At 46.4% G+C, this 10,776-nt stretch overlaps 1 long non-coding RNA gene across 1 annotated transcript; it reads left to right on the forward strand.

Annotated features, from left to right (window-relative positions):
* Positions 1-3,004: 3,004 nt before the first annotated feature.
* On the forward strand, positions 3,005-4,100 carry LOC307004227. The gene is made up of 4 exons (XR_013798948.1): positions 3,005-3,267; positions 3,348-3,518; positions 3,607-3,854; positions 3,941-4,100. It is a non-coding gene; the product is annotated as an uncharacterized lncRNA (long non-coding RNA).
* The last annotated feature ends 6,676 nt before the right edge of the window (positions 4,101-10,776 follow it).

Raw genomic sequence — 10,776 nt, forward strand, 5'->3', positions numbered from 1 at the left:
CCTAACGGAGCTGCTCTTTCCAAAGCCTGGTTCAGGTCTCAAACTAGTTTCTGTCCTCAAAAACTGCAGTCTATCCCCTTCCCAGTATACTGGACACTCATTCAGGATTGGAGAAGCTACTACAGCAGCTGAACGTAGCGTTTCTTCCGCTGCTAGCAATATCCTGGGCAGATGATCTTCCTCTGCATTTGAGTCTTATATAAGACCTGATCTAAAGATCATTCTTGAAGCTCAGCAAGCTCTGCAGTATCGTTTCAGGTAAATCCCTACGCAAATACTGGTGGTGGTGTCATGCCTAGTGGCCGTTGTCTCTGTACAAACTCGTCTCAATGTGGTCTTAGTGGCCTTGTGGCATACTGTTGCCTTGTCCTGGATGTAAAAAAAAAAAAAAAAAGGCCATGTGGTCTCGTGGCCCTTAGCGGCTCGGTTCTATGTGGCCGTGCGGCCGTTGTCCGGTGGCCAGATGGCCTCGTATCATTTTTTTTTTTTAAAGGCCATGCTGGTCTCGTTGTCCATTGCGACCTCTGTTCTATGTGGCCTCACAGCCTTGTCCTGTCCTACTTTGTCTTCTATGTGGCATTAGAGGCCATTGTGGTTGGTCGCCAGCCTTGTCTCTGTGGTCTACCAAGGCCATGTGGCTGTCGCGCCCTTGTCTATGTGGTCTATCAAGGCCGTGTGGCCCAGCGTGGCCACTATGGCTTTGTCTCTGTGTGGCTCAGCGTGGCCTTGTCTCTGTGTGGCTCAGCGTGGCCTTGTCTCTGTGTGGCTCAGCGTGGCCTTGCTTCTGTGTGGCTCAGCGTGGCCTTGTCTCTGTGTGGCTCAGCGTGGCCTTGTCTCTGTGTGGCTCAGCGTGGCCTTGTCTCTGTGTGGCTCAGCGTGGCCTTGTCTCTGTGTGGGTCAGCGTGGTCTTGCTTCTGTGTGGCTCAGCGTGGCCTTGCTTCTGTGTGGCTCAGAGTGGCCTTGTCTCTGTGTGGCTCAAGGTGGCCTTGTCTCTGTGTGGCTCAGCGTGGCCTTGTCTCTGTGTGGCTCAGCGTGGCCTTGCTTCTGTGTGCCTCAGGGTGGCCTTGCTTCTGTGTGGCTCAGCGTGGCCTTGTCTCTGTGTGGCTCAGCGTGGCCTTGTCTCCGTGTGCCTCAGCGTGGCCTTGTCTCTGTGTGGGTCAGCGTGGTCTTGCTTCTGTGTGGCTCAGCGTGGCAAAAATAAATAAATAAATTGAAAATGTTTCATGTTCAAGTGTCAGCAAATGCGTAAATGTATTATGCAAATTCAGCAGCAGAAAAGTATCTTGTAAAAAATGCATGCTTTACATTATAGAATTACTGTTCCCACGATGATATAAATGGAACTCTCTATAATAATATAAATGGAACTTTCTATACTAAACTATCGACCTACGAGAATTGATACGTCCATGTTTATCCTGCTTGTTTGCAAACTTTTTCTTTCTTTCTATACTTTAGGAAGTACATGATATATGGCTGGTGGGTATACTTCAGAGGTGGGGACAAGTCACACATGGTCAAGTCCAAGCAAGTCTCAAGTCTTAACCATCAAGTCTCGAGTCAAGTCACAGTTCAGATAAATCAAGCAAGTCAAGTCAAGTCCTGATAAGTTTCAAGTCAAGTCACAGTACTAAAATAAATAGAGGGAATTTTTTTCAATACATATTAATTTTTGCACAGAAAATATGAACTTTTATACATATATTATGTATCTTATTCATTATACATTTGCTATATATGAACCATATGCATATCTGTGCTACATCTCCGCTGTTAAGCGGATGCGCCTTTAGAGAGAAATGCACCTTTCATACACATTACATTATCAGAAGGTATTAGCTTTCTATTCGAATTTGTTCGTTTTAAAGTGGACATTTCAAGCTTTAGCCTATATAGGTTATATTTAGTTTCAGTTCTCGCGCTCCAGTTCACGGAGATCATGAAAGCGCGTCTGATTTATTTGATTTGACAAAAGCACAACGTTTTCTTGTTATTGCGAGTTTACACAAATAAAAGTAGTTGCGAATAATGTATTAGTTTCTGTATGACCAGAAATGATAGAGTATTTTTTAATTGTTTCACTGTTGATAGGGAAATGCAAGTGTTCGCGCCCGCGCGTCCGTGCCATGCAGTGCGCGCTCACACTCCGCTCCACAAACGCTTATATGCGTCAAAATCTTGTTTATTTGTGATAATCTTAGGCTAGCCCTGTATTATTATGGTCTAACCCGTGCGGCTACTGACAGTAATGCAGCGCAATATAAAAGACTTCGTCTTCTAAGGTTTAACCTCTGAAACTAATAATGAACAATATGAAACTAATAGCCTAAGCTTAATTTAAAATGGCTTAGGAACTATATGCTATAGAGGTGGATAAACGCAATTTGGAGGTGGATAAACGCACTTTGGAGGTGGATAAACGCTATTTCAGAATTTTGGGAGGTGCCCAAACGGGTTTTACGTGCGTTTAGCCTCTACATCCCTGGGTCCGGTGGTAGCTGTGTGCGGCTAAGAGCTGTGCTACTTCTTGGAACACTTTTTCATTCCGTATTGCCCCATCCAGCTCTCGCTGGATTCTCCTCGGCAACCAACGAGAGGAACTTCTGCACCTCGTCCACTGACCACGATTCAGCCATTTCTTGTTTGATTTTTTTTTACTTCTTTTGTCAAGTAAATACTCTAAAAACAGGTGCTACCGCGTTGGCTGTTGTCTGGCTATTTAAATCTAGCGGATTTAAGTCGTGTCTCGTATCGCAAATACAATGACGCTGAAGTGACGATTCTGTCTGACCAATCAGTGATCTGCAGTGTTTTCACGTCACATTTAGTATCGGTACGGTACGCTTGGAACCTCAACAGAGGTGGTACCATTTAAAGCGAGCCGAAGCGAGCCGTACCGTACCATGCAGTGGAAATGCGCCATAAATGAGCCGTACCGAACCGAGCCGTACCGTACCATGCAGTGGAAACGCGCCAAAGCGTGCCGTGCCGTACCGAACCGTACCATGCAGTGGAAAAGCGCCAAAACATGCCAAGATCGCGGAGCCAGATCCTGGGCTACGTGGCAGAGACCCCATCACCCACCTGCCGACTCTCCCGTGTCATGATGGTTGGCCTGAACCGGGAGATGAAGTCACTCATCCACGAGGTGGCGGTGAAACAGGCCAAGGAGGGCCATCTCATTGCCAAGGCCACTCTCCACCAGTGCGTTGCAACAGGCCAAGGAGGGCCATCTCATCGCCAAGGTCACCCTTCCTGAAATCCTGGGTAAGTTTTTGCCTCCTCTTACCTCTTAAACCTCGGCGTACCACACGCCCCTTAACGCTTGTCCTTTTTTTCCCTCACAGCCCGCTTCAAGATGACGAGCGACAGGAAGGCCCAATGGTCGTTTTATGGCCACCTCACCGCCTACCTTGCCTGCATCTATAAGGCATCGCGGTGGGGTGTTTCAGAACATGACCATTGGGGAGGTGGAGTTAGCGCAGCATGCCGCCATGGACAGGAGCTATGTGATCAATGTGAGTGGTTTTATCTCTCTCTCTTTCTTTCTTTCTCTCTCTCTGCGCAGTTCTCTCTTACGCCACTTGTTTGTTGCTGTTTCCGCAGATTTCTTCCCACAAGACCAACCAGGCCTTCGGGGCCTCTCAGCTGGCCTTGGACGACGAGAAGTATGGGTGGCTGTCGGAGTTCCTGGCGATGAGGAAGGAATTAGTGGGCGGTATTGACGCCCACTATTTCTTCTTCACCTCAAAGCCCAGCTCATGCTAGAACCTGAATCAGTATTTTCAGATGGCATGGGCTGGGATGAACCTGCCAGGAACTCCGAACTTCACGGACCTCAGGACCTCCATCATGTGAGCTTTCCCGCCCGTGTTTCTGCCTTGTGAATTTCTGACGTGCGTGTGTGTTTGTTTCTAACTATGCTTTCCTCTCTGTACAGGCCAAGAACACCCACAGCCCCGGGGACAGGCAGAAAATGGCACGCTTCATGTGCCAAGACACCTCCACGGCTGATCGGTTCTACGCCCTCAACCTGGACGCCAAGCAGGCTGCGGAAATACGCAGCCTGTTTGAGGCAGCCCTGGAGGGTGAGGATGCCCCCCCCCCCCCCCCCCCCCGGGGACCCCGAAGCACCCCGCCACCTCCTCCGGGCCAAAGGGGGCCAAAAGCAGAACGTGTAAGCGGCCGTCCCCCATCGCCATCCCTCCGCAGATGGCAGAGGATGCTAGGGAGTCCGCTTCGGTAAGTCCATCTTTTGGTGGGTCCGTTTAACCGTTTGTCTGACGGGTGGACGTCAGTGATGCACGGGTCAATGTATAAACAACCCGCACCCGACCGACGTTTTCAACTAACCCGCCCGCAACTCGGACCGCAAAAAAAAGAAAGAAAATATTGTACCTGACCCGCTTCCTGACCCGCGTTTTTTTAAAGTAGCTATAGTGCTCATCGCGTCATGGGCCATAGACGGAGGAACTAGGGGTGCGCATTTTTCTGAATGCTGTATGATATAGCCTAGTGTTTTGTAATAAAGGCTTGATTTATTCATTTATTTCGTTTCATTTTCTTAACAATTAAGATGCTGCATGTGTTTATCCAGTCTAATCGAAGTGAACCCCGCCCCCTCTCAGCAAATACATAAAACTGACATTACTGAGCTATATGCGTTTAAAAGTAGCCTATTAAAATGGCACAATGGCATTGCTCAGTTCAACGTGTTGGGAAATCGGGCATTTTGTCCCGCGTCAGCTTTTATTCAAAAGTTAATAACACGCTCAACATTCAGGTAACGTTAAATAAGGATTTCCCGCTGTCATCTCTGCTGCAGACTGAGCTCGTGCGTCATCCTCGCGCAGTTATTCAGCCAATAAAGTGTAGACCTATGTATTTCATAGAACATTATTGTGTCTAGTAGCTACTATATAAATTACAAAGGTTTAATTGGCATCTTTATTTCAAACGACCCGACCGACCGCGACCCGAATATCATTAAAAATATTTTTGGATGACTCGTAACCGCGGGTAACCGCGGGTGACCGCGGGTGACCGCAGGCACCCGCTCATTTTGGATCAACCCGCGCATCACTGGTGGACGTGTTCGCTGACTCTTTTCCTTTCTCGCTCTTTGCAGGAGGATCCCAGTCCGGCGAAGCGGCGGCAGCAGCACAGGGTGTTCGTCCCGAAGAACCTAATCCTGAAATACCCTGTTGATCGGCTGTCTCCGCTGAAGTCGCCGAACAAAGTTGCCCAGAAGCTTCTGAGCGCTGCCTTGAGGAGGCGGCGCAGATAATTGTTTTTAATTATTTCTTTTTTTCTAAATAAATGTTCCAAACTGTCTTGTCTTTTTTACTGAAAATAAAATGCATAAACACCTTTTATAAAAAATAATAATAATAATTGATGAAAAACATTTTTTATAAAAGAAATGAGAAAAAACTCGGCGAGTTCCGTCGTCACAGGCCCCTGAGTCGGGCCCCAGAGTTTGAGGGCCCTAGCCACTTGCCAAGCGTTTTAAGTGTAGGGTTAGCGTCAAGCGTTGGTGGTTTCTTCAAAAGGGGCGATCAACTAGGGGGTGCCATTTTCCATCTCGGCACGGTCCCCTGGAGCGGGCAGAAAAGTTTGGTGGACCTACGACCTCGTTCAGGGGTCAAAAGGTCTAAAAAGTGTGAAAAACATGTTTTGTATTTTACACTGAACAAGGTCACAGCTAAATTTTTGGCATTTTACATTTAAAACTATTATTTCTTAGTCTAAATCTAAAGTAATATTGACAAACTATATATCTTTTGAAAACTTACAGTATCTAGTTTTGATATTTGGTGTCTGATTTTAAATAAAAATCACAAAGGAACAGAAACGTGTTAATATGTATTAATTTAAGTGTTTTTAGTTTCCAGGGCCTTTAAAAAAAATAATAATAATTTAAGCACTGAAATTACTGGAAAATTAGTGGATCGTATCCAGTTGAGTGTGCTTAGTACACTAGAGGTGGTTTAATACACGTTTTCAAGATTTAAAACGAATGAGGCCCCATTCCAAAACGTCATACACTGACAGGGGTCAAAAAGGAAAAAAAAAAGAACGTGCGTCCGTAAGGGGACGGAAGGTCGTAGGACCCCTAAACTTGGCGAGTTCCGTCGTCTAGTGCCTCTGAGTCGGGCCCCTGAGTTTGAGGGCCCTAGCCACTTGCCAAGCGTTTCAAGTCCACTGGCTGAAATTGGGCCTGTCTTCAATGGCAGACTCTCAGATGAGAGTAAAAAGGATAAAAAATACTTTCTCAGGCCCGGGCCATTTCGGTATGTCGATCGGGTGATCCTGACGCAACAGTGTGTGCGAAAACAGTCACAAAATCGACGCCCCTCCCACGATTGTTAATTGACAGCAGCGTTTCAACACAGACCCGCCCTCGCTCGTGACCGAGCTGTCAATCAGTCATTGTTGATACGCTGGAGCACTGTCGATGAGCGGAATGGCATCTCAGCGATTGTGGTGTTCTGATCTCGGGTGTAATAACGAACACAGTCATTCTGGTGTTCCTAAATCAGAACCGCTGAAGACGCAGTGGCTGAGTTTGGCTTTTTAAGGGAATATTCCCCACGATAAACACAAATGTTTTTTTGTTTGCGCTAATAATTTTTCACCAGACTGCATTACAAACGAAGATCAGTATAAAGCTGGTTTTGCTAAGAAGCTTCTCCTGAAAAAAGGATCGGTAACGTTACCAACTATTTGTGTTCCTGCTGAACCTCCAGAAGAGGTGAGTGTAACGTTTTATTCATCTTTATATTAATCTTTGCAAATCGCTAGCATGCTTCACGATGAATGCGGCTAATGTTTACACTAAGGGTACATTACGGCATGTTTTCTATGTACGTCCAGAGCCCGTCTACAGAGAGCCTTGGCACTCCCTATTCAGCCCAATTGTATTGATTTTGGTTGCAGTTCCATTAGAATTCCACTGGGGGTGATCGCGAGCGAGTGCAGACTGAATGGGAGTCAATTGGGGTTTTCCGGCTAAATGTGTCCCTTTCAGCCGATTGCCGTTGAGAAATCTCAGATTTTATTGTAGGCTTTGCAAGTTCAACATGGGTTATAGGTCGAAAGTTGAATGAACCAGTACTTATGTCCTTTCGATTTCTTACAGGTGGGGCCGTTGTTGGCCGGAACAAGCTAGCATTCTGCTAATGAATGCTGATTGGTCAGTGACGGACTTGCGACTGATTACGACCACAGACCCCGGTTGATGGCACCTGAAGCTAAAGCAGAATCAGAAGAAAGAGCTCGAGCCCGTCTGAGAATGTCCAGAGAATGTCTAATGTAGACGGGCTCTGGAATGTCTGACATTATCTTAAGGAGGACTTTCTGTCGAAGTTAATTTTTGTGTACTGTATATTTTGCTGCGGGCAATTTTATTTTCATATCGTTATAAATGTATTGTAAAAAGTACATGGGAATAAATGGAATTTGAGTGTTTTTTCTATTCTTGTGTTCAATGTGTTTATATACATGGTAAGGTTATGGTATGACAACCTTAAATAATCCAGTCAATATCCCGCTCAAAAACATTTCAATGATCATAGCATAAATTAGAAATAAAGAAAATGCCTCGTAGATGTGCAGCAATGCATTGTTCCAACATTGGGAATGGACTGTCATTCTTTTCATTCCTCAAAGACAAAAAAAGGTAATGTTCTTCCTTGCTCCTGTATAAATGGTCATAGGATACCGGCACCTGGGCGGGAATGTTGGCAAAAACTGGAGCACGGGTAAAATCGCGCATGACCAGAGAATGTCTAATAGGAGTCCGCGCTGCCAGAGCCTAACTATTAGACTTTCTCTGGCGCTTCCAAGTGGTTGGGTGTCGAACACTTAACGTACCTTAACCAATTGTTCCATACAGATCGTTTGTTTACGATTTACCAACTTCAGCATCTGCTTAGACTGTATCAGTGGACAAACCTCCGGGGCAGGGGCTGTGTTTTTATATATTTTAATGACTTTCTCACAATTATTTGGAATATCTCGCTCGATGGAGTGCAGCAGTAGGTCAGATAGCCTCTCATTACCAATTAAAAGATGTTGATACAATTAGAATGCATAACATATACAAAAGTACGTAAATAATATTACTACTAAATATTACTTTACCAAACAAAACAGATAATCAAGTAGGTAATTGAGGAATTCATGTTCAGCTATGTTGATGTTATAAATGTTATGTATGGATTCATTAGTTAAATTTGTCAACATAATTTGTTGTTAGCCGTTGAAATTGAATTTGAATTAACCATCAGCCCTGCAACACATTATAAGCTACAAATTTGTTAAATGAGGAACATGGTCTAGGCTACATGACCTCCTAATAGACAGACAGATAATCACATTGAAACAGTAATTACACAAAACATTGCAACAGGCTAGTTTATTCACAGTTTAGGAAATACAAATAAAAGGCATCAAAACATTAAGATAAAGACCAGAAGATTAAAATCTATATAAAGAACATCTTATACTACATCTACAGTAAACTTCACACCAACAGAACTGTAAAAACGAGGGGTCTAACAACAAGAACACAACCAATAGTAAATTAGTAAATTAAAAAACATGAAAAATGATAGGATACTATACTACAACAATACTGAACATTCAAACCCCTGGCGACGACAACTCGGTGCAGGAAACCAGGAGAAGGAGAACTTCCTGAGAGAATGCATCATTTGGGTGGCAGGCTGCTGGAATGAAGCATCTTTACACCTCAAAATAGAATCAGGACTGCACTGTGGTAGTGCAACACACAATTACTTTTCAAATAAAAAGTAGCCTGGTGAAACTAAGATTTCAAACACCTTTTTTTTTTTTTTTTTTTTGGTGGAACCTATTCTCCTTAGTTCCTTGGACACAACCAATAGTAAATAATAATGAGAAATGATAGGATAGGTTACTATACTAAGTCAAGTCAAGTCCTACAACTTCAAGAATAAAGAACAAAGAGATCAAAAGAACAAAGAATTCAGGAGTATGTGTGTGTGCGAGGGGGCTTCTCAACAGAACAATAAAAAGTGAAAGACCTATCAAAAGAACAAGTGGAATACCTAACAATAAGAACAATAACAATAATAACCAATGTTAAATAAATTGGAGATTGTTGGATGATGTAAATAAAGTCCATTAAGTCTGTAACACAAAGGTGGTTCAACAATAAAAAGGAGAAAACTGCTAGTGAAGAACCAATATGTGGATAAGGAAAATTATGATTCTAATCCAGGCTTCAATTTCAGGAGGTAGTCCAAAACGTGGGTTCGTGGAAAAAAGCCCATGTTAATAAGCTGCCATTGGACGCATAATGGGTCGGAGGGATCGTAGGGTGAATTGGGAGGCCGTGGGCCCACAGACTTGGTGGGAAGTGGGCCTTTATTACTAACCCCCCTATTCACGGAATACGACCTACTTGCCACGGGACCGTGGCTTTTTGGACACCTCTAGTGGGCGACAGAGAGCATGTTGCCCCCAGGACCACCCCCCCCAACACCCCCCCCGTCCCACGAACCCACTATTTGTCCAATAACCCACTATATTGGGCAAATGCCCCCCACCCCCCCGGAACACCCCCCCCCACCCCGTCCCCCCCCCCACCCCGTCCCACGAACCCACTATTTGTCCAATAACCCACTATTTGGCGCAAATGCCCCCCCCCCCGTCCCACTGACCCACTATTTGTCCAATAACCCACTGTTTTTTTTTTTTTGTTACGGATCACCCTGCGCCGTTGATATGTCACTCAGGGCGGGCCCCGGGGCCGCCGCGCCGAATTTGGGGCCCCTGGGACATTTCCATCAAAATCCCACTTCCCCATTAAATGAATGGGGCCCCATAGTGGTTTCGTGGACACCGCTTACGAAGGGCCGATCGACTAGGGGGTGACGTTTTCCTTCTCGCCACGGCCCCCTGGTGCGGCCCTGAAAGTTTGGGGCCCCGGGGACCTTGTTCAGGGGCCGCAAAGTCGAAAAAGGGACTCACGTCCGCGAAACCACTATGCCTTTCAAATGGCCCGTGGGACGGCCCCCGTACGCAGACGGAGGGTCGTGGTTCCTCGATACTTCAGATCCTGACTCTCCAGGGGCCCCTTACTTGGGACCCTGAAGCTTGGGGCCCTAGGGCCCTTAAAAAAATTGCCCCTCCCCCACCACCATGTGCTTTTGACATGTCACTCGGGACGGGCCCCGGGGCCACCGTGCCGAATTTGGGGCCCCTGAGGCCATTCTGTCAAAATCCCACTCGGCCATTAAATGAATGGGTTTTCCACCGTGGTTTCGTGGACACCGCTTCCGAAGGGCCGATCGACTAGGGGGCGCCGTTTTCTGACTCGCCACGGCCCCCTGGTGCGGGCGGGAAAGTTTGGGGCCCCTGGGACCTCGTTCAGGGGCCGAAAGGTCAAAAAAGGGGCCCCGCGCCTGTTCGTGTGGCAGAGATTAGGGTTAGAGGGTGACAACGTTTTGCCTTCGCTCAAGAGCCCGGTGCTTTCGGTACATCGCTCGGGGCGGGCCCAGGGGCCACCGTGCCGAATTTGGGGCCCCTGGGACATTTCCATCAAAATCCCACTCGCCCATTAAATTAATGTATTTGCCGTAGTGGTTTCGTGGACGGCGCTTCCGAAGGGCCGATCGACTAGGGGCCGCCATTTTCCGACTTGCCACGGCCCCCTGGTGCGGGCGGAAAAGTTTGGGGCCCCTGGGACCCCGTTCAGGGGCCGCGAGGTCAAAAAAGGGCCCCTCGTCC

The sequence above is a fragment of the Phoxinus phoxinus genome, assembly GCF_949152265.1.
Source record: "Phoxinus phoxinus genome assembly, chromosome: 9".
In the NCBI taxonomy this organism is placed as follows: Eukaryota; Metazoa; Chordata; class Actinopteri; order Cypriniformes; family Leuciscidae; genus Phoxinus; species Phoxinus phoxinus.